Raw genomic sequence first — 18,850 nt, forward strand, 5'->3', positions numbered from 1 at the left:
CTATAAAATGTTTTCTCAGAACAATATGCTTATAACAAATAAACTCATTGCCCCTTAAATATCATCTCTACTTTTCTTCTGCAATAATGGAAACTCTAGTTTTTCTGTTTGTTTTAACATCTTTACTGCGCTATAATTTACAACCATAAAATTCACCCATGTAAAGTGTATAATTTGATGTTTTTTTAGTATATTCACAGATTTTTGCAACTGTAGCTAAAAACTAAGTTTAGAACACTTAAATTACCTCAAAAAGTAACCCCTAGGAGCTAAGGTGGTGGCTAAGTAGGAGAACCCTAGGCTGGTCTTGCCCGTGGAATATGAGTTAACTATCAAATCATCCTAAATATCCCAGAAATCAGTCTGAAGACTGACATAACAAATTCCAAAACTAAAGGGAGAGAAGAAACCTCATGGAAGTAGGTAGGAAGGGCGGAGAGGTGGTTTGAGGCAGAAAGGGATCAGGACTGCTGTGGAGGAGAAGGAGCCATGGTCCAAGAAGTGTGAGAGACACAGAGAAAGAGAAACAGGGAGAGAGAAAGTCAGATAGAAAGACAGGGACAGAAGGGCATGCAGGAACCCACACCCAAAGCCATTTACTGGGAAAAAGAGAAGAGCTGAGTTTCTTGCAAGCAATGGGGCTTCAAGTCTGGAGTATGAAAGGTCAGGGAGCTTGGCTGGCTTAGAGTCCTGAGGGCACTGCCCTGTGCCTGGAGAGAAGACAGGCAAACAGCCCCAGGGGCATATGGCATGATTTGCACTTCTTGGAGAAGTCACAGAGAGGTAGTTTTCCTACAAGGGCCTCTCTGGGCCCACAGGAGCTGACTGGCACCCTTTCTCTCCCAGCCCATCAGCAGAAATACAGGCACCAGCAGGAGGCAGCTCTGGACCAGCACAGGCTGCCTCACTTACTTCCAATAAAACCCACTTCCTTGCATTCTGGGGAGACTGTCTTTTGAGATCCAGCTTGCCTGAATCCCAGTGCAGTATGATCCTCCCCCAGAAGACCAGTGCAGGCCCCTGCCCACCCTGCCATCCCTAAAACCTGGAATTTAAAAAGTCAGCAAGCTGGGCTGGGTTAGAACCTATAAGGCACTGGGCCGCTCCTGGTCAGGAGGCAGGCTAACAAGCTGGAAACAGCCATCTGGAAAAGGCCTGGGACACACCTCAGGGAGATAATTTGTTTGTCTCAGAATGCTTCCTGAGAGGCAGTGGGCTTGGAGACTGTTCTCCAGGAACAAAGGAGGTGACCAGTGTCATTATATTCTCCTGCAGGTCAGCATCAGCACAGAGCCCTCTAAGGTGGCAAGCAGCTAGGGACGATGGACAGCTGAATCTGCTGACACCAAGTCCCATACACTTGACCTCCAGTCTCTTAAGGATACTTACAGTTGTTCAAGTCTTCTGTTTCCTTGTAGCTCTAACCATTATCGAAGGTGAGTTTTGAAATCTCCAACAATTATTGTTCAATTGTTTATTTCTTCCTTCAGTTCTGTCAATTTTACTTCATGCATTTTAGAGATCTTTGTTAGTTGGTTATATATTTGTAAATTTTATATTATCCTCACTGATTGGCTTTTCAAAGGCTTTTTTGTCAATTTATTTAAATTAAAAAAACTCTTGCTTCATTTGCTTCTCCTATCCCTCAGCCCACACCTTTGGCAACCACCAATCTGTCCTCTTATCTATAAGTTTTGTTTTCGGTTTTGGTTTTTTTTTTTTAAGATTTCACATATAAGGTCACGTGGTATTTGCCTTTCTCTGTTTGGCTTCCTTTACTTAGTATAATGCCCTCAAGGTCCATTTCTGCTGTTGTAAATAACAGAATATTTCTATTGTAAATAGCGATATTTCATTCTTTTTTATAGCTGAATAGTATTCCACTATCTATATATACACTAAGTCTTCCTAGTTCATCATCTATCAGTCTATGCTTAGGTTGTTCCCATATCTTGGCTATTAAACATGAGGGTGCAGTTGTCTTTTAGAGTTATTATTTTCATTTTCTTTAGATAAATACCAAGAATTAAAATAGTTGCATAATATGATAGTTTTTTTTTTTAATTTTTTGAAGAGACTCCATACTATTTTCCACTGTTTATTGTGTCTGTAGAAACAATCCCATTTACAATTGCATTAAAGAGAAAAAAAAATACCTAGGAATAAATTTAACCAAAGAAATGAAACACCTGTATATTGAAAATACAGTATATTAATATAAGTAATCAAAGATGACACAAATAGATGGAAAGATATTCCATGCTTATGGATTGGAAGAATTAATGTTAAAATATCCATAATACCCAAAGCAATATATAGATTTGGTGCAATCCCAATCAAAACACCAGTAGCATTTTTCAGAGAAATAGAAAAGAAAATCCTAAAATTTGTATGGAACCACAAAAGACCCAAAAAGCCAAAGCAATTCTGCGAAAGAACAAAGATGGAGGAGGCATAATGCTCCCTGATTTAAAACTGTATCTGCAGATTTAATGTAATCTCTATCAAAATACCAACAGCATTTTCCATAGAGCTAGAACAATCAGTCCTAAAATTTGTATGGAACAACAAAAGACCCCAAGTAGCCAAGATTATCTTGTGATAGAAAAACAAAGCTGGAGGTATCACAATTTCAGATTTCAAGTTATTCTACAAGGCTATAATATCCAAAACAGTATGGTACTGGCACAAAAATGAACACATAGATCATTAGAACAAGATAGAAGCCAAGAAACAAACTGTCATTTATATGGTCAATTATCCTTCAACCAAAGAGGCAAGAATATGTAATGGGAAAAGTCTCCTCAACAAATGACACTTGGGAAACTGGGTAGCAACATGCAAAAAAAATGAAACTGGACCACTTTCTTACACCATACACAAAAATAAATTCAAAACGGATTAAAAACCTAAATGTGAGACCTGAAACTATACCAGTCCTAGAAAAGATCGTAGGGAGTAATGTCTCTGACATCAGCCATAGCAACAGTCATCATGGAAAACAGTATGGAGCTTCCCCCCAAATTAAAAATAGAGTTACTCTGCAATCCATTAATCACACTACTCAGCATTTACACAAAGAATACACAAGCACTAATTCGAAAGGATATATGCACCTGTATGTTTATAGTAGCATTATTTATAATGGCCAAATGGTGGAAGTAGCCCAAGTGTCCATCAATAGGTGAATAAATAAAGAAGATGTGATACACACACACACACACACACACACACACACACACAATGGAATTTTATTCTGCCATAAAAAAGAATGAAAGCTTTTCAATTGTAACAACATGGATAGAACCAGAAGAGTATAATGCAGAGTCAAATAAATCAGTCAAAGACAAATACCATATGATTTCACTCATATGTGGAATTTAAGAAACAAAACAATGAACAAAGGGGAAAAAAGAGAGAGACATAAACCAGAATACACACTCTTAACTATGAGTACAAACTGATGGTTATCAGAGGGGTGATGTGTGGGGATATTGATGAAATATGTGACAGGGATTAGAGGCACTTATCATGATGAGCACTGAGTAATGTATAGAATTGTTGAAATACTATTTCGTATACCTGAAACTAATATAACAGTGTTATCTATACTGGGATTAAAAGAAAAAAACTTAAAGTTAAAAAACTCTATATTACAAAGCTATGGTGATTAATACAGCATGGTATTGGCATAAGAAACAGACACATAGATCAATGGAACAGAATAGAGAGCCCAGAGACAAACCCAGACATATGTGATTGATTGATTTACAACTAAGAAAGAAAGAATATACAATAAGAAAAGGGCAGTCTCTTTAATAAACGGTTTTTGAAAATCTAACCATTAAAATAACAGTGTAGCTACTCCAGATTTCTTGTATAGTTAGACATGGTAATCTCCTTTTCACCTTTTTAAAAATATTTTTGTATCTAACATCTCTTATAGACAATGTACAGTTGGATCTTGGTTTTTATTTTAATCCAAATTGATCATCAACTTTTCAATTATATATTTTAATCCATTCACATATCTTATGTTTATACAGTTGAATTTAGACCCGTCATTTTGCATATTGCTTTTTACATGTGTAATGTCTTTTTGTTGATCCATTCTTCCTTTACAGGCATCCTCTGTAAACATTATGCACATAATATTTTATGCAGTTCCTTTGAAATAATTTAAGAGAAAAAAAGAAAATATAAGAAATTATGCTATATTTTAATTACCTATATAATTGTCTTTACTGATCTCCGCTTTTTCCTGTGCATTCAAATTCCTACCTGAAATCAATTGTATTTGACCTGAAGAACTCTATTTAGAATTTCTTGTAAGGCAGGTATGATACTAATGAATTCACTTAGCTTTTGTTTATCTGGATCACATTTCCTACATTCTTAGCAGGTATCTTAATATTTGTTCAAAGTCGGACATTTTAAATAATAGATAATTGCCATTCTGGATACACTTTTCGCCCTTTCCTCTCTCCTAGAGGTCGATGTCATTATTATTGATTATTTGGTCATTTGTTTATTTGTTTAGTGATTTGGCTTAATATGTTCTGTGAAATATATTTATACTGCAGAGTGTCCCCTCTGATGTTCATGCTCACATTTCTTTCCTTACTTTTGCCTTTAGTAAAGGAGAATTAATTAGGTAATACCCCTTAGGTCAGGGTAAGTCAATTATCGGTCAAAGTTCATACCTATGTCTCTTTGCTCGTTACATATTTACCCTTGACCTGCAGATGAATATGTAGCTTGGTGGCTAATACCATAGTTCAAGGAAATTGTACCCTCTTCCTATGTTCAGGCAAGGACTAGTGTGGAGATGTTCCCTCTGTGATTACTTTGGAGAGGGTGCAACCCTGGGTATCCACACACTCATCCAAATGGTTTTTAATGATTTATTTACAAAAATATAGATTTATTTATTATAAAGGGATGGGGAAATAGGGAAAGAGGGAGAAGGAGAGAGTCTTAAGCAGACTCCTCAGTGAGCATGGAGCCCAAGGCGGGCCTGGATCTCACGACCCTCAAATTATGACTTGAGCTGAAGCAAGAACCAGATGCCTAACTGCCTGAGCCACCCAGGCATTGCAAGAATAGATGTAATTTTATTTTTTAAACTTGGCTTCCCAAGGATTGCCCCAGTTCAGAATAGCTTCTTATACAGCCAGTGTAGTATGAGAGAGAATACTTCAGCCTCTTGTGCTGATTTTTGATGTATCTGTATGTGGTTAGAGAAAGTTTTCATGTCTGCCCAATGTGCTGCATTGGTTCACCCTAACACAATGACTGTGATCATAGCAGGGTTCTTCTTGGCTATCTCTTCCCCTAGTTCTTTGTTAAACTTCTGATTTCTCTGCTGTTCCACTTGTTACTACCAGTATCATGGAACCACTAGCACCATCTTAATTGCTATTCTCATTCCACTTTTCTGAAATTTTCTGATGAACTTTTACATTCTGGATGGACCCCATCAATATAAAAAATTCATTTGTAGGCAACCTTGCCCAATGATGTGGTAATATGACTAAGTTTAAACCAAGAGATGAGGAAAGCAATATATATAATTCCAGAATTTGTCACTTTTTTCTTTCCTTCCTTCAACTTTCTACTGAGTTCTTGAGTATAGAGGTTAGACCTTCATCTTATAAAAAGGAGAAAATATGTCAGGAATGGTAAAATAAAAGGCTGCAAACAAACATCCTGCTCTCTGCCCCCAAACTGAAATAATTGAGATGGCTTTATTTCACTTTTCCATGTGATTGTTTAGTAGACTTCTTTTTGTGTTTGAGACACTCCCATTTGACTACTCGGTTTAAATTCTCTCTCATAACAATCATATTTCTCTTTTTAACCTAGCTGAATTACTCATTTACTTTTTCTATTAACTTATATACATAGAACACTTAATGCATATTCCTATCCAGGATTTCAAACATGCGTGTGATTTCAAACATTACAACTTACTAAGTCAACTCAGGTTCTAAAGATCTTATTTATATGTCTATTAGCCTCATCACACTTTAATTGTAATTATTTGTATGCATGTTTGTTACCCATATTTTCCCCCTTTGCCTCAGTTAACTAATATAGCTTTTGATGTCTTATTCTTTTTTGGGTGATTACTATAACCAACACTTACCTAGGCTTTGAATAAATACTAATGAAGTTTGCTAGTTAGTTAATTGAGTTTTATTAAGTTGATATAGGGAAAAACAAAGTACTGAGAATACAACAAAAAAAGTACAAAAAATCAAATTTTAAAGAAAACTAAATCTATCTGGACAAAAGAAAATATAAGAGATTACTATTAAGTAACAGAGGATTTAAAACACTGTTAATACAAAGGCTAAGGGATAACGGTGGATATTCTCATAGAAGAGCCTGAAGATAATCTTGGAAGTTTCGAGCTAGAACATAAAGCAGAGCAGAATTTCATTAAGAAAGAGACAGTGTTGTTTCTTAAATACTTGTTATCTAATTGTGATCAGTAGAATTAATATGCATTTTTTCATTATGCAGGCCCCCTCCAGCCCAATTTATTAAATTTCCCATTTGAAAAGTAAAATATAAGTTTCAGATAACCTATTTTCTACCTCTTGCAGGGGGATATATATTTTGGGTGATATATATATAATACCGAAAGTTGGATCTTCAAACAAAAAGAATACGAAGCAGCATTAATCAACACCAGGTAAAAATTGGGGCTTTTCTGCTGCCACCAGCACAGAATGTGCAGAATTTACTCATTTATTTAGTCTTCCCACTGTGGCCCCTGTGGCTGTTTATACTCTCAGATAGGGTGCACAATTATTGCTATAGAAAATTTCTGTGAATGCACAAAAATTCTCATATTTAACACATAATCTTTGACAAAACCTATTTACTCCTCTACAACTCAATTTCATTTTCTTATGACTAGATGATGAATACTCTTAAAGTTCTATTATAAAAACTAGTCTCTCCCTAAGATTAGGAAATAATGTTCTCATTGCTAAGAGATAAAATCTCAATAGCTCATCTCTACATTTTATAGCATAGAGATTAATGTTCTTTTCATTGTCTTCTCAAGCTTTGCTCCATTTTTTAAAATTTAAAATTCACAGTGTTGATTCTAATTCAACGGAAGATCATATCATATTTTTCTAGCCACATAATTAACCAAACATATTTCTACTCAGAAAAAAAATTCTACTCAGTTCTTATACCAGCTTTTCCTTCTAAATAAGGCCAACAGTTTATATATATTCATCCAAGATACATATGCTCAAAGTACCTAAGATTTTCCTATTTGGCAAATGCATCATCATAGGTATCAACAAGCTTACTCATGCTATGTACGTGTGACTTAGAAACAGAGATTAATTAGACACTTTACTTGCTCTAGTCTAATTTTAGTATCACAATTCATTGTTGTAAGAATAATGTCCAGCCGACTTCAGAAATTGCCATTTCTTGCCCTTATACTATTAGCGAACTGGAAACAACAGATCATTCTTTTAGCAGACATAAAATATTTTTTTGAAATATGGTTTATTCACTTTAAAATTCCAGAAATGTGTAAGAACTTTTAAAAAAGGTTACCCCACATCATCTATAAATGCTCTTTTATGACATTTTTTAAAAAACATCAAAAAGTGCAGAGAAGTATAAAATAAAGGTAAAATATTTCATACAACTTATACCAAATCTTTTTTAAAATCATTCTTAGTTATCACTATATATTTTGTCTTAAAATAAAAATATCCTATCAGTACACTCATATATTTACATCATATATATAATATACATGTACATAAGTGTGTATACACACATATATAGACATATATGGATATATGTGCTATATATGTGATATATATATACATATAATTTACACAGAAAAGAATAAAATATTTCTGCGGTGATTACAATAATTCTGTGAGTATTTACTAAGGGATAGATTTTTATATTTTTTTTTTTTAAGTGTTTTACTAGTCAATGAAGTTGGTTGGTTTTGCCACCAAATTTGTGATGAAGAAATTCAGAGAGAGAAAATTTAAATGACTCTTTTGGGGTCACCAACCTAGGAAATACTGAAATCAACATTCAAAACTAGAGGTCAAGCCCAGAGTTATTTTACTTTTTTCTTTTGTAGACTCATTATTTTTATTAATGTCACTGCATCAATCATCATAATTTGTCTCTATATGGACATGGCTGCTCCTTGAAAAAGAAAAAAGGTACAATGTGAGGAAAGGGCTGGCTTAGAGCTACACATACAATAGAAATACTGACTCCATTGAGTTTCCAAGTAAAATAACAAGGAAATTTGAAAATATGAAAGAAGACACAGGGAAAGTTGTGTATCCAAATAATGTTCAGCTGAATTTTGAGTAGTGGTACAGAAGAGCATAGAACAGGGAGTTTGAGGTACTTGATTGCATTATAATGTCAATCTCATGAGCTCTTTATTTTTTAATCAATTCACAATGCTAGTCTGGTATTCAAGGCCAGCACCTATAAAATACAAAGGTTGGACTATAAAATGTAAGCATTGCGTGGTGCCAAACTCTTTTTTTTTTTCTTTTGAAGCATAAATTGCTTTACAATCTTCTATGTGGAACTACAAATGATAAGAGATGTAAAAACAAAACAAAAAAACTGAAGGGAGTTTAGTTGGAAAAGACGAGAGAGAACTATTGTCTGGAAGACTATCTGGTTGACTTCTGGCTCACCAATGATTTGGTCTCAATGTTTTGTTCATGGGATCCAAGTGTAATGGAGACAGAGTTTAACAAATAACTTAGTTAAATAATCTTAAACTCAGTAATGTTTCTCTCTGAATTTCATGATCATGAACCCTATAATGAGCTAGTTATAACCAAACATTGGCTGCTGATACCACTACATGTGTGTGTTGAAGGGGCCCTATATATAGGGGGTTAAATTTTTAAGTGGTTATGTTAGTCAACATCTAGATTAGCCAAATAATTGGAATATTTACTAAATACATAATTTTAAAATATCATTGTAAGCTTGGTTTTGAAGGAATGCTTGATTTCTATACTTGAGGGAATTCATGTTTCCATGCATGATGTGTTAGCAACAATGGAATATAAGGCAATTGAAGGACAACTTACAGCAGATGATGGATATGGCCTTTTAAAATTAAATTGCTTTTGAAATATATCATTTTATTATAGTTTAATCACTCATGGTATTTATATGTACTGGCTTTATAAAACAGCAATTATATGTTAATACAAATATTAATATGTATAATACATAAGTTTGATCCTTCTATATTAGAAAGAATTATATATTTTTTAAGTAAATGTAATTTCGTGTGGAGATTCAAAACCTTTCACATGTCGGAATTTGTGTGTTTTCAATGTCTGTATTATAAAAGGACCCTTTGTGAATAACATGTATATTAATTTGGAAAAATTGTAAATAACTCTGAATAAAGGAAATTGAGTAATGGTGAATTTGCATGGCAACTGTGAAATAATCAGGCAGGGATTAGGTACACTATAATGGCTTGAATTACATCCCCACAAAAATCACACAGAATTGTGGTCTAACATAATACTTATGTTACATACTTATCATACTTAACAGCACTTAGGAATGTGACCTTTGTTGATATTGTCTTTAAAGAGATAATCAAATTGTAATGAGGTTATTAGAATAGGCTCTAATCCAATATTATTGGTGTCCGTTTAAAGAGAGGAAATTTGGACAAAGAGACACATATAGAGAAGAGATGAAATGAAGAGACAGTGGTAAAGATGGCTGTCTAGGGGATCTCTGGGTGGCGCAGCGGTTTAGCGCCTGCCTTTGGCCCAGGGCGCGATCCTGGAGACCCGGGATCGAATCCCACGTCGGGCTCCCGGTGCATGGAGCCTGCTTCTCCCTCTGCCTGTGTCTCTGCCTCTCTCTCTCTCTCTCTCTCTCTCTCTCTCGCTCTCTCTCTCTGTGACTATCATAAATAAATAAAAATAAAAATAAAAAAATTAAAAAAAAAATATTTAAAAAAAAAAAAAAAAAAAGATGGCTGTCTACAAGGCAAGAGAGGGCTGGAGCAAATCTTATCACATAGCTCTCAGAAGGAATCAACCCTGCCAACACTTTGATCTTACACTTCTAGGCTCCAGAATCATGAGAAAATAAATTTCTGTAGCATAAGGAATTGTTTGTGTTATTTTGTTACAGCAGTCCTTGCAAACCAATGTATGCAGGTAATAACTCTAGAAAATAGTATCTTAAATACATATCACTTTCTTAGTTATATCTTTTTACTTGAAAATAAATATTCATTAATTTGGATCTCCTTAAACCAACAATTCTTGTATTTATAAAGCCATGAAAAGAAAACATGTTGCAAAGGAAAGTAGTATAAAATAAGCAAACACTGAACAAACCTGAAATGGAAACCTAAGCATTTTTCTTAATATTATTTAATCATTTAACCCATATTAAAATTTTATGTACTTTTAATTATGAATTTGTATTATTAAGAAAAGAATGAATACATGTTACAATCTTTGAAATATCTCATATGTTGGTTTTTTTTTTGTTTTGATGCATAAACTTAAACTCTAAATTCCAACTGAAATTTGAAATATGTAGAAATCTAAAATTCCTCATCTTGCTAGCTCTTTAATTACGTAGACTCTGGGCTTTCATGCATCTGGTTAGACTAAAATGTGTGGGATGGAATGAACAATTGAAAAGTGATAGAAGTTGGCCTTGGAATTCTAGGCCTGGAATATTGAAGAAGTCACTTCTACTAGGAATTTAAGGTTGTTCAGGCCTTTATGGCATACAGAATATTGTATGCAATTTCTGTGCTCGAATCATAGCCTCCTAAGTTTCACTTATCCCTGTGGAATCCAATGCATGTGCTCTTATTCAACATAATATTTCCATATCATAAGATGATATTTTCCATATAAATTATGGCTAGTTTAAAAACTGTAGCCATTTGTAGGCCATGTGATGATGACCTCCATTTTCAAAGTCAGAGTGTAATCTTGCTACTTTGGTACTTCCCGCAAAGTTTAGCTAAATTTCAAAAGGGGGAGTCTATAATGCACATATGAAGACTGGATTGGAAAGACTTCAGCAGAAAAGAAATTGATACCTTGGCTGGATTATGTGTGTGCCCATGAATAGATGTGAGACCACAGATGGTATATCTTATATAGAAATAGACATAAAGAACATCATATATCCAAAGGTAATATTATGCATCCATATGTGAAAACAAATATATAATTCAAATGCTTAAAAAACGTTATAATTGTATGCAAACCAAAATAGTGACATTAACGAATTAGGAAATTGAGGGTCTTATTTTCACATATTGAATAAACTATAATCACATACCTTGTATAACTATCAAATTTGATTTTTAATTAACTAAATCTGGATTTAAATTTTCATTTCATAAGATCTAAAAATGCAACAGCAAAGATGTTAGAATTTTCTATAGTAAAAATTAAATATGTAAAGTCATCTATGAGTAGACTCTGAGATTCATGTGCATATTATATGTAGTTTTTCTGATATAGGTTGCCATTTTATGCCTTTTTAAAGTTATTTTGTATTCTCCGAACAAATATTAAGAATCAAATATATCTTGAAAATTACAGGGAAAAGAAGACATAAATATGTTCAGTGTTTTTGTATAAAATATGCTAAAAATATGATGTTTAGATACCTGTATTTGTTATTAAATCTCAAATAGTTGCATGGCTATGTAATTTCCCTCTTTTTAACAGTAGTGGAAATGCATAAAAGCAGATTTTGCCAGTATGAAATTACTGTGCTCATGATTGCTGCTTATGTATAATTTTAAAATCCATGATGTATCTTGAGAAATTTCTTGTACATATCTTAAATAAGGTTAAAAATGAGATTCACTTTATGCCTTATTTTTTAAAATAATGATTGTAAATGGAACAGATGGCAACACATGTGCTGCATTAGACCAGAAACAGCATTTAGAATTATTTAATTTGTAGTTCAATATTCATATTTAAGATAGGAAAAGGTAAATCATTGCAAAAGTTTGCAATGCAAATTTGCAATGCAATGTAGCCTCGGCTACATTGCAAACTTTTGTCAACACAATTGTTATAAATCTGGTGTTTGAAATATGAACATGATATAATAGTAGAAAGTCACATATATGCAAAGATGTAAAACATGTCTAAGATACTTTACATATAAATTCCACTTTTATGACTCATTTAGTGAGGAAAAATCATAGGAACCCTTAAGAGATCAGATTTTGCCAATTAAACCTATATAACTGTTAAGTATTCAGAGAATGAGTCTTATGAGCAAATCACTTTGTTTCAGGTTGTAATTTAAATCAACACATGAAAGCTAAACATTCCCTAATAGGGTACTCTTTCGTGTAAATGAATCAATCCACAAACTTACTCATGTTATTTTTGTACAGAGATGACATTTTCTCAGAGATTGACAAAGATAAATTTCAAGTAAGGTAGTTGATGACTTGGCAAATAGTAATTTGACAAGTTGTGTTCCTTAAAGAGGACCCAAGTAGGGAGTAATATGGCTTAAATATTGGCATGATTAATATTAATATAAATATACAATAGTGAACAGAAGAGATTGGTAGGCATCCTCTCCACTATGGTTCCTTGCCTTGTTTAAAGGTAGATACACCTCTAAAATTAGGTATAACATGAGATGCTTCTTACTATGGCTGAGGGATAGGAAATTTGGCTTGGATTACCTTAAATATACAGCCACATTGAACTAATTTTTACTACCTCTCTGCTACCATTCTTATATGAGCCTTCAAAGTATAGTATTTACCCAGATTACTGTAAAAGCCTCTGTTTTCTGCCTCTATGACTGCTCATTTAAAATTTATTCTCAGCAAAGAAACTAGAGCAGTTGTTGTTGTTGTTGTTGTTGTTGCTGTTTATAATAGCTATTAGATCATACCATTATTCCCTCAAAATCCCGCAAGGGCTCTTCTGTCCATGGTATCATACAAGACAGTACCTTACTCCTCTACCCCAATTATTTTTGACTTCTTCCCCTCTATTACCCTCATAGATTCTTATTATATTATAGTTCCTTACGTACATCTAACATTTTCACCTTGGATAGTTTTCACTGGCTGTTAACCTCTTCTTATAAAACTCTTCTCCAAGATATGAACAGAGATAGGGTCTTATTTTTTTCAAATCTTTACTGAAATCTCATCTTCTTAATGGGGCTACCCTCACAGTCTATTAAAAAGCATTATTTATTTTTGGCACTCCAAGATTTCTTATCTTGCTCTATTCTGCTTATTTTTATGCATAACATTTATCACCTCACATAGCAGGTTATTTTTTTTTCCTTTCTGTTTATTGTCTCTATAGCTCTGATAAAATATAAGTCCCCAAGAATAAAACTCACACTTTGGTATTTCTGGTATATAGTATGTACCCAATAAATGCATGTTGGATGGACGTGTGAATGGGAAAAAAAAGAGAGATGTGTATTTGGAAACTGTCATTGACATTCTAAGTGGCAGCCTCCCTTCTTGCTTGAGTATATTGTTGAGTAGATGCTAAGGGATTGATGCCAAGATTGTGATTTATTGCAGCAGTCACATATTGTTCTTGCCAATACAGAATGATATAATATTTGAAAATGTATAAAGAGTTAAATAAAAATAAAACCATATAATGATGTAATATGACCAAGTTTCAAAAGCATGAAATGTAATCCAGAGTATTATAAGATGATAAATTAAGATGAGAAAATGAGAAATGGAAAGAAATCAAGAACTGTCTAGCTCTTTCTTTCCAACAGGACACATTTTATATCACTTTTAAAATCTCAAAGTAATATCTATATATCCTTATAGATCCACACATGTATATCTATATAATTACATATACATACATATGGGCATATGTGTGTGTCTATGTGTGTGTGTATATATGTATAGATATATACATACATACATATATATACAGATATATACATGAGGAATTAAATCCATGTTTTACATAATGAAAATATAGTACCATTATATTTACATAGTCATCATATCATAAAGAGAACAAAAAGCTTTTTTTTAATTAAAAAAAGTTTAGACTCTAATTTATCCAAAGTATTATCTATTAAATAGGAATATGTCAAGAACTCTTTTCTACCACAATATATAATCTTAGTATTGGTTTTAAATGTATAGACATTCTTTAATTAATGTATGATAGTTCTTCTTCTGCAATCTAGTAACTAGGTTATTTCTTCTTGATTTCTGATCTAGGAAGTAAAATCATTATTCAGATACATGGGTACATGGGTGAACTTTTTTCTCTGAGTTACAATTTGGACAAGAATTTTTAAGACCTGGGCTATTTTTTTTTTTTTTTTAATTCGTGAGAGATACAGAGAGACATAGAGAGAGAGGCAAAGACACAGGCAGAGGGAGAAGCAGGCTCCATGCAGGGATCGCGACGGGGGACTTGATACCCGGTCTCCAGGATCAGGCCCTGGGCGGAAGGTGCCGCTAAACCGCTGAGCCACCGGGGCTGCCCAGATGTGGGCTATTAATGCAAAACATTTTCATTTTGTTTTCTTTCCTTTGAATATTACTGAGTCTATTTGGTTAGTTTTTTTTTTTAATTTTATTTATTTATTCATGAGAAACACGGAGAAAGAGAAGCAGAGACACAGCCAGAGGGAGAAGCAGGCTCCATGTAGGAAGCCTGATGTGGGACTTGATCCTGGGACTGCAGGATCACGCCCTAAGCCAAAGGCAGATGCTCAACCGCTGAGCCACCCAGGCATCCCGGTTAGATAGTTCTAAACTAGAGGGTGAAAGAAAAACAATGAACTATTATATGTTTAACTTTATTGCAGAGGAAGGATAAGTGGCAGTGAGAAAGAAAAAAGGAATAAAAAGTGAGAAAGAACTGACCACAATAAATGTGAACTATCATAAAAGGTGGATTATCTCCCCTATGAGAAGTAGAGGGGCGCCTGGGTGGCTAGATCAGTTAAGCATCTGACTCTTGATTTCAGCTCAGGTCATGATCCCAGGGTCATGAGATCGAGCCCTGCATCTGGCTCCACACTTAGCAGAATCTGCTTCTCTTCCTCTCTCTCTGCTTCTCCCTGTGCAGTCTCTCTCTAAAATAATAAATAAATAAATAAATAAATAAATAAATAAATAAATAATAAATCTAAAAAAATAAAAAAAGAAGTGGAATAAACCAGGATATAGGAAAACCCACTGTGACAAAGAGAAGTCTAAGGAACTATACAACATGTATCAAAAAAGTATATTTTAGGCTCTTGACAGTTCCATCAAGCCTATGAAGCTAAAAATCTTCTCTCTCAGTGGTATGGAAACAAAGGAGAATGATGTCCTGATGTTAAAATGATTTCTCCTTTATATAAAGGACCAGAATTTCTACATAAGGGTGCTTATTTATTTATGTTTCTCCTTTCTTTATTTTGAGGTTTACAGCCTTTTACATGGGTAATTTATAATTCTCACTGTATTTGAGAGCCTTAGCATACAGTAAAAAATGCAGGTCCTTGGATGTTGAAGATGAGTTCCTTTTTTGTTCTAAGATAGATTTCAAGTAGAAAATCTTGTTCATTGGTTTACATGTGAATTCTTCGAATGCTATGATTCAAAAATATTCTTAAGAAAATCAGTTAGAAAGGTAGTCATTAAAATTATACTATGAAGACATGAAAGATACACATAATTGACCCAGAGAGAAGTAAATTTAGGAAAGATCCCATGAGAACTGCAATAGTCAGGAAGAATGGTGTTTATGCAATCATGTGTAATAGGAACCTAACCTAACCCAAATCCACAGTTGTGGGCTGAAGAAACTCTCAAATGCAGCCCTTAGAGACAAAAAAAAAAAAAAAAAAAAAAAAACGCTATAGAAAGAAGTGATTAGGGGGCACCTGGCTGGTTCAGTGGTTGAGCGTCTGTTTGCCTTTGACTCAGATCATGATCCCGAGGTCCTGGGATTGGGTCCCACATGGGATTCTCCTCAGGGAGGGAGCCTGCTCCTCCCTCTGCCTAGGTGTCTGCCTCTCTGTGGTGTGTCTCTCATGAATAAATAAATAAAATCTTTAAAAAGACAAAAAGAAAGAAAGAAAGAAAAGAAAGAAGAAAGAAAGAAAGAAAGAAAGAAAGAAAGAAAGAAAGAAAGAAAGAAAGAAAGAAAGAAAAAAAGAAAGAAAGAAAGAAGGAAGGAAGGAAGGAAGGAAGGAAGGAAGGAAGGAAGGAAGGAAGAAAGAAAGAAAGAAAGAAAGAGAAAGAAAGAAAGAAAGAAAGAAAGAAAGAAAGAAAGAAAGAAAGAAGAAAGAAAGAAAAAAGAAAGAAAGAAAGAAAGAAAGAAGAAAGAAAGAAAGAAAGAAAGAAAGAAAGAAAGAAAGAAAGAAAGAAAGAAAGAAAGAAAGAAAGAAAGAAAAAGAAAGAAAAAGAAAAAGGAGGGGTTTAAAGTACTTTGGTCCAAGTATGTTGCTCTGAAGTACCGTGAATTCATCAGCCATTGAAGCAAACAAAAAGATGGAATCACAGAGCTTGTGCTCCTTTCTTCCCTGCAGACCTCCCTCTGAAAGATGAGAATTTATGGCGCTGAATACATAGACAGCAAAAAAGCAAATAATAGACGATAGACCATCTGTGATAGAAGGCTAGAAGCCATATTTTATCAAGGAATTATACAAACATCAGAATTCAAAGTCTTAAGTGCTAAATATAAACCTAGCACTGAGGAACTCTAAGGTTCAGATCCAGCAAAAATTTACCCTTTTCAGGGCCAGCTATATAAGCTGTGGGGCTCAGGGCAAAATAAAAATGGAAGAACACTTCATTGAAAATGGAAGAAAACAACACTATTTTTTTTAAAAGATTTTATTTATTTATTCATGAGAGAGAGAGAGAGGCAGAGACACAGGCAGAGGGAGAAGCAGCCTCCATGCAGGGAGCCCGATGTGGGACTCGATCCCGGGACTCCAGGATCACACCCTGGGCTGAAGGCGGCGCCAAACCGCTGAGCCACCCAGGCTTCCCAACAACACTCTTTAGGTACTAAAACATAATCTCTCTAGGTCAGCTATGGGACCAGTTTACTTGCTACTTAATGTCATTCTAATTAAATAAAAATTAAAATTTTAAGTTATTAGCATGATTATTACTTTCCATCTTCACATTGTGCAAAGTCAGTTTTAGAGGCTAATATAACAAGCATACATCTTGCATAAAAAATGACCGAAATCACCTATTTCACACTGATAGCTGGTAGATACATATGTTCTTACCATAATAGTGGAGGTGTTGTGTATACTCAATTGTATGTTGTTTATTTCACTTCTTGATATTTGCACCTTCTACCAATACTCTCTAGCTTTGACTTACCCATAAGATAGGACTGAAAGGAAAAGGAACTATGAGTTGCCCTATCCTTCCTTTCTTTCTGTGTCATCGCCTTTGGAAAAATGGCTGCCTAATACATAGAAGTGATGTGATAGATAAAGGCTAGTAATTCATGTTTCTTAGAATACCATTACCTCCTTTCTGTGTTCAAAGAAAGTTCCGTTTCAAGAGGAAAATGTGGCCCCTCTGAATTATTAATACCTTTACTTAGTCATAGAGGTAACAGAGAAAAGGCAGTTTTGCTAATTCTAGGACTCTGACTTTCCTCTTCTTAAAGCATTTATTCTAGAAAGTGTATGCTGTCCCCCTTTGAGATGTAAATCTTTTTAAAAGCTTCTTGCCCACTTGTTTATTTTTACTTTCGTTGCCTGTGTTTTGGGTGTCATATCTAAGAAATCATTGCCAAGACCAATGTCAAGAAGGTTTGACTTCACTTTTCTTCTATAAGTTTTACAGATTCAGATCTGATATTTAAGTCTAATCCATTTTGAGTTAATTTTGTGTATGGTGTAAGATGGAGTCCAATTTCATTCTTTAATATGTGGATATCCCATTTTCCCAAAACCATTTGTTGAAGACCCTGTCTTTTCCCCATTGCATGTTACTGGCGTCCTTGTGAAAGATGAGTATGTGTGGGTTTCTTTCAGGGATCTCTATCCTCTGTCCTTGTGTCAGTACCATACTGTTTTAACTTACGTTAGCTTTATAATATAATTAGAAATCAGAAAGGGTGAAACTTCTGGCTTTATTCTTCTTTTTCAAGATTACATTGGTTGTTCTGGGTCCTTTGTGGTTCCACATGATTTTTAAGATTTTTTTTTCTATTTCTATAAAAAACAACACTGGGCTTTTGATAGAGATAGCATTGAATTGGTAGATTATTTTTTTGTAGTATGGGCAAAATTTTAATAATATTGTCTTCCAAACCATGGACATAGGTTGCCTCTTCATTTATTTGTTTCTGTTTAATTCCTTCTACAAGTGTTTTATTGTTTTAATGTACAAATCTTTCACTTCCTTAATGAAAGTTATCCCTGAATATTTTTTATGCCGCTGTAAACTGGATTATTTTCTTCATTTCCTTTTTGGATAATTTAATATTAGTGTATAAAAGCACAACCTTTTGTGTCTCTTGATTTTTCTATTTTGTAACTTTATTGATTTTATTACTTCTAACTTTGTTTTTCTTGTGGATACTTTTTGATTTTCTACATGTAAGATCATAACATTTGCAAACACATTATACTGTTACTTCTTCCTTTCTGATTTGGATGCTTTTTTTTTTTCTATTTCTTGCCTGAATAAAACTCCTAGTACTAAATTTAATCATAATGCTGAGAGGGGGATATTTATCTTGTTCCTGATCTTAGGAAAAAGCTTTTAAGATTCACCATTGAGTATGATGTTGTTGTA

At 34.0% G+C, this 18,850-nt stretch overlaps 2 long non-coding RNA genes across 5 annotated transcripts in view; one reads left to right on the top strand and one right to left on the bottom strand.

The window, feature by feature from the left end:
- LOC112661890 (uncharacterized) overlaps window positions 1–18,850 on the top strand; it is a 38,681-nt gene that overhangs the window by 11,700 nt on the left and 8,131 nt on the right. For all 4 annotated transcript variants that reach the window (XR_004811059.2, XR_003138072.3, XR_007407649.1 and 1 more), the window contains exons 2-3: window positions 1,276–1,436; window positions 6,612–6,700. This is a non-coding gene — a long non-coding RNA (uncharacterized LOC112661890). The remainder of the gene's footprint in view (window positions 1–1,275; window positions 1,437–6,611; window positions 6,701–18,850) is intronic.
- LOC112661889 (uncharacterized) overlaps window positions 1–18,850 on the bottom strand; it is an 81,116-nt gene that overhangs the window by 3,093 nt on the left and 59,173 nt on the right. The gene's annotated exons all lie outside the window — the stretch shown is intronic.

The sequence above is a fragment of the Canis lupus genome, chromosome 31 (genome assembly GCF_003254725.2).
Source record: "Canis lupus dingo isolate Sandy chromosome 31, ASM325472v2, whole genome shotgun sequence".
Taxonomy (NCBI): domain Eukaryota; kingdom Metazoa; phylum Chordata; class Mammalia; order Carnivora; family Canidae; genus Canis; species Canis lupus.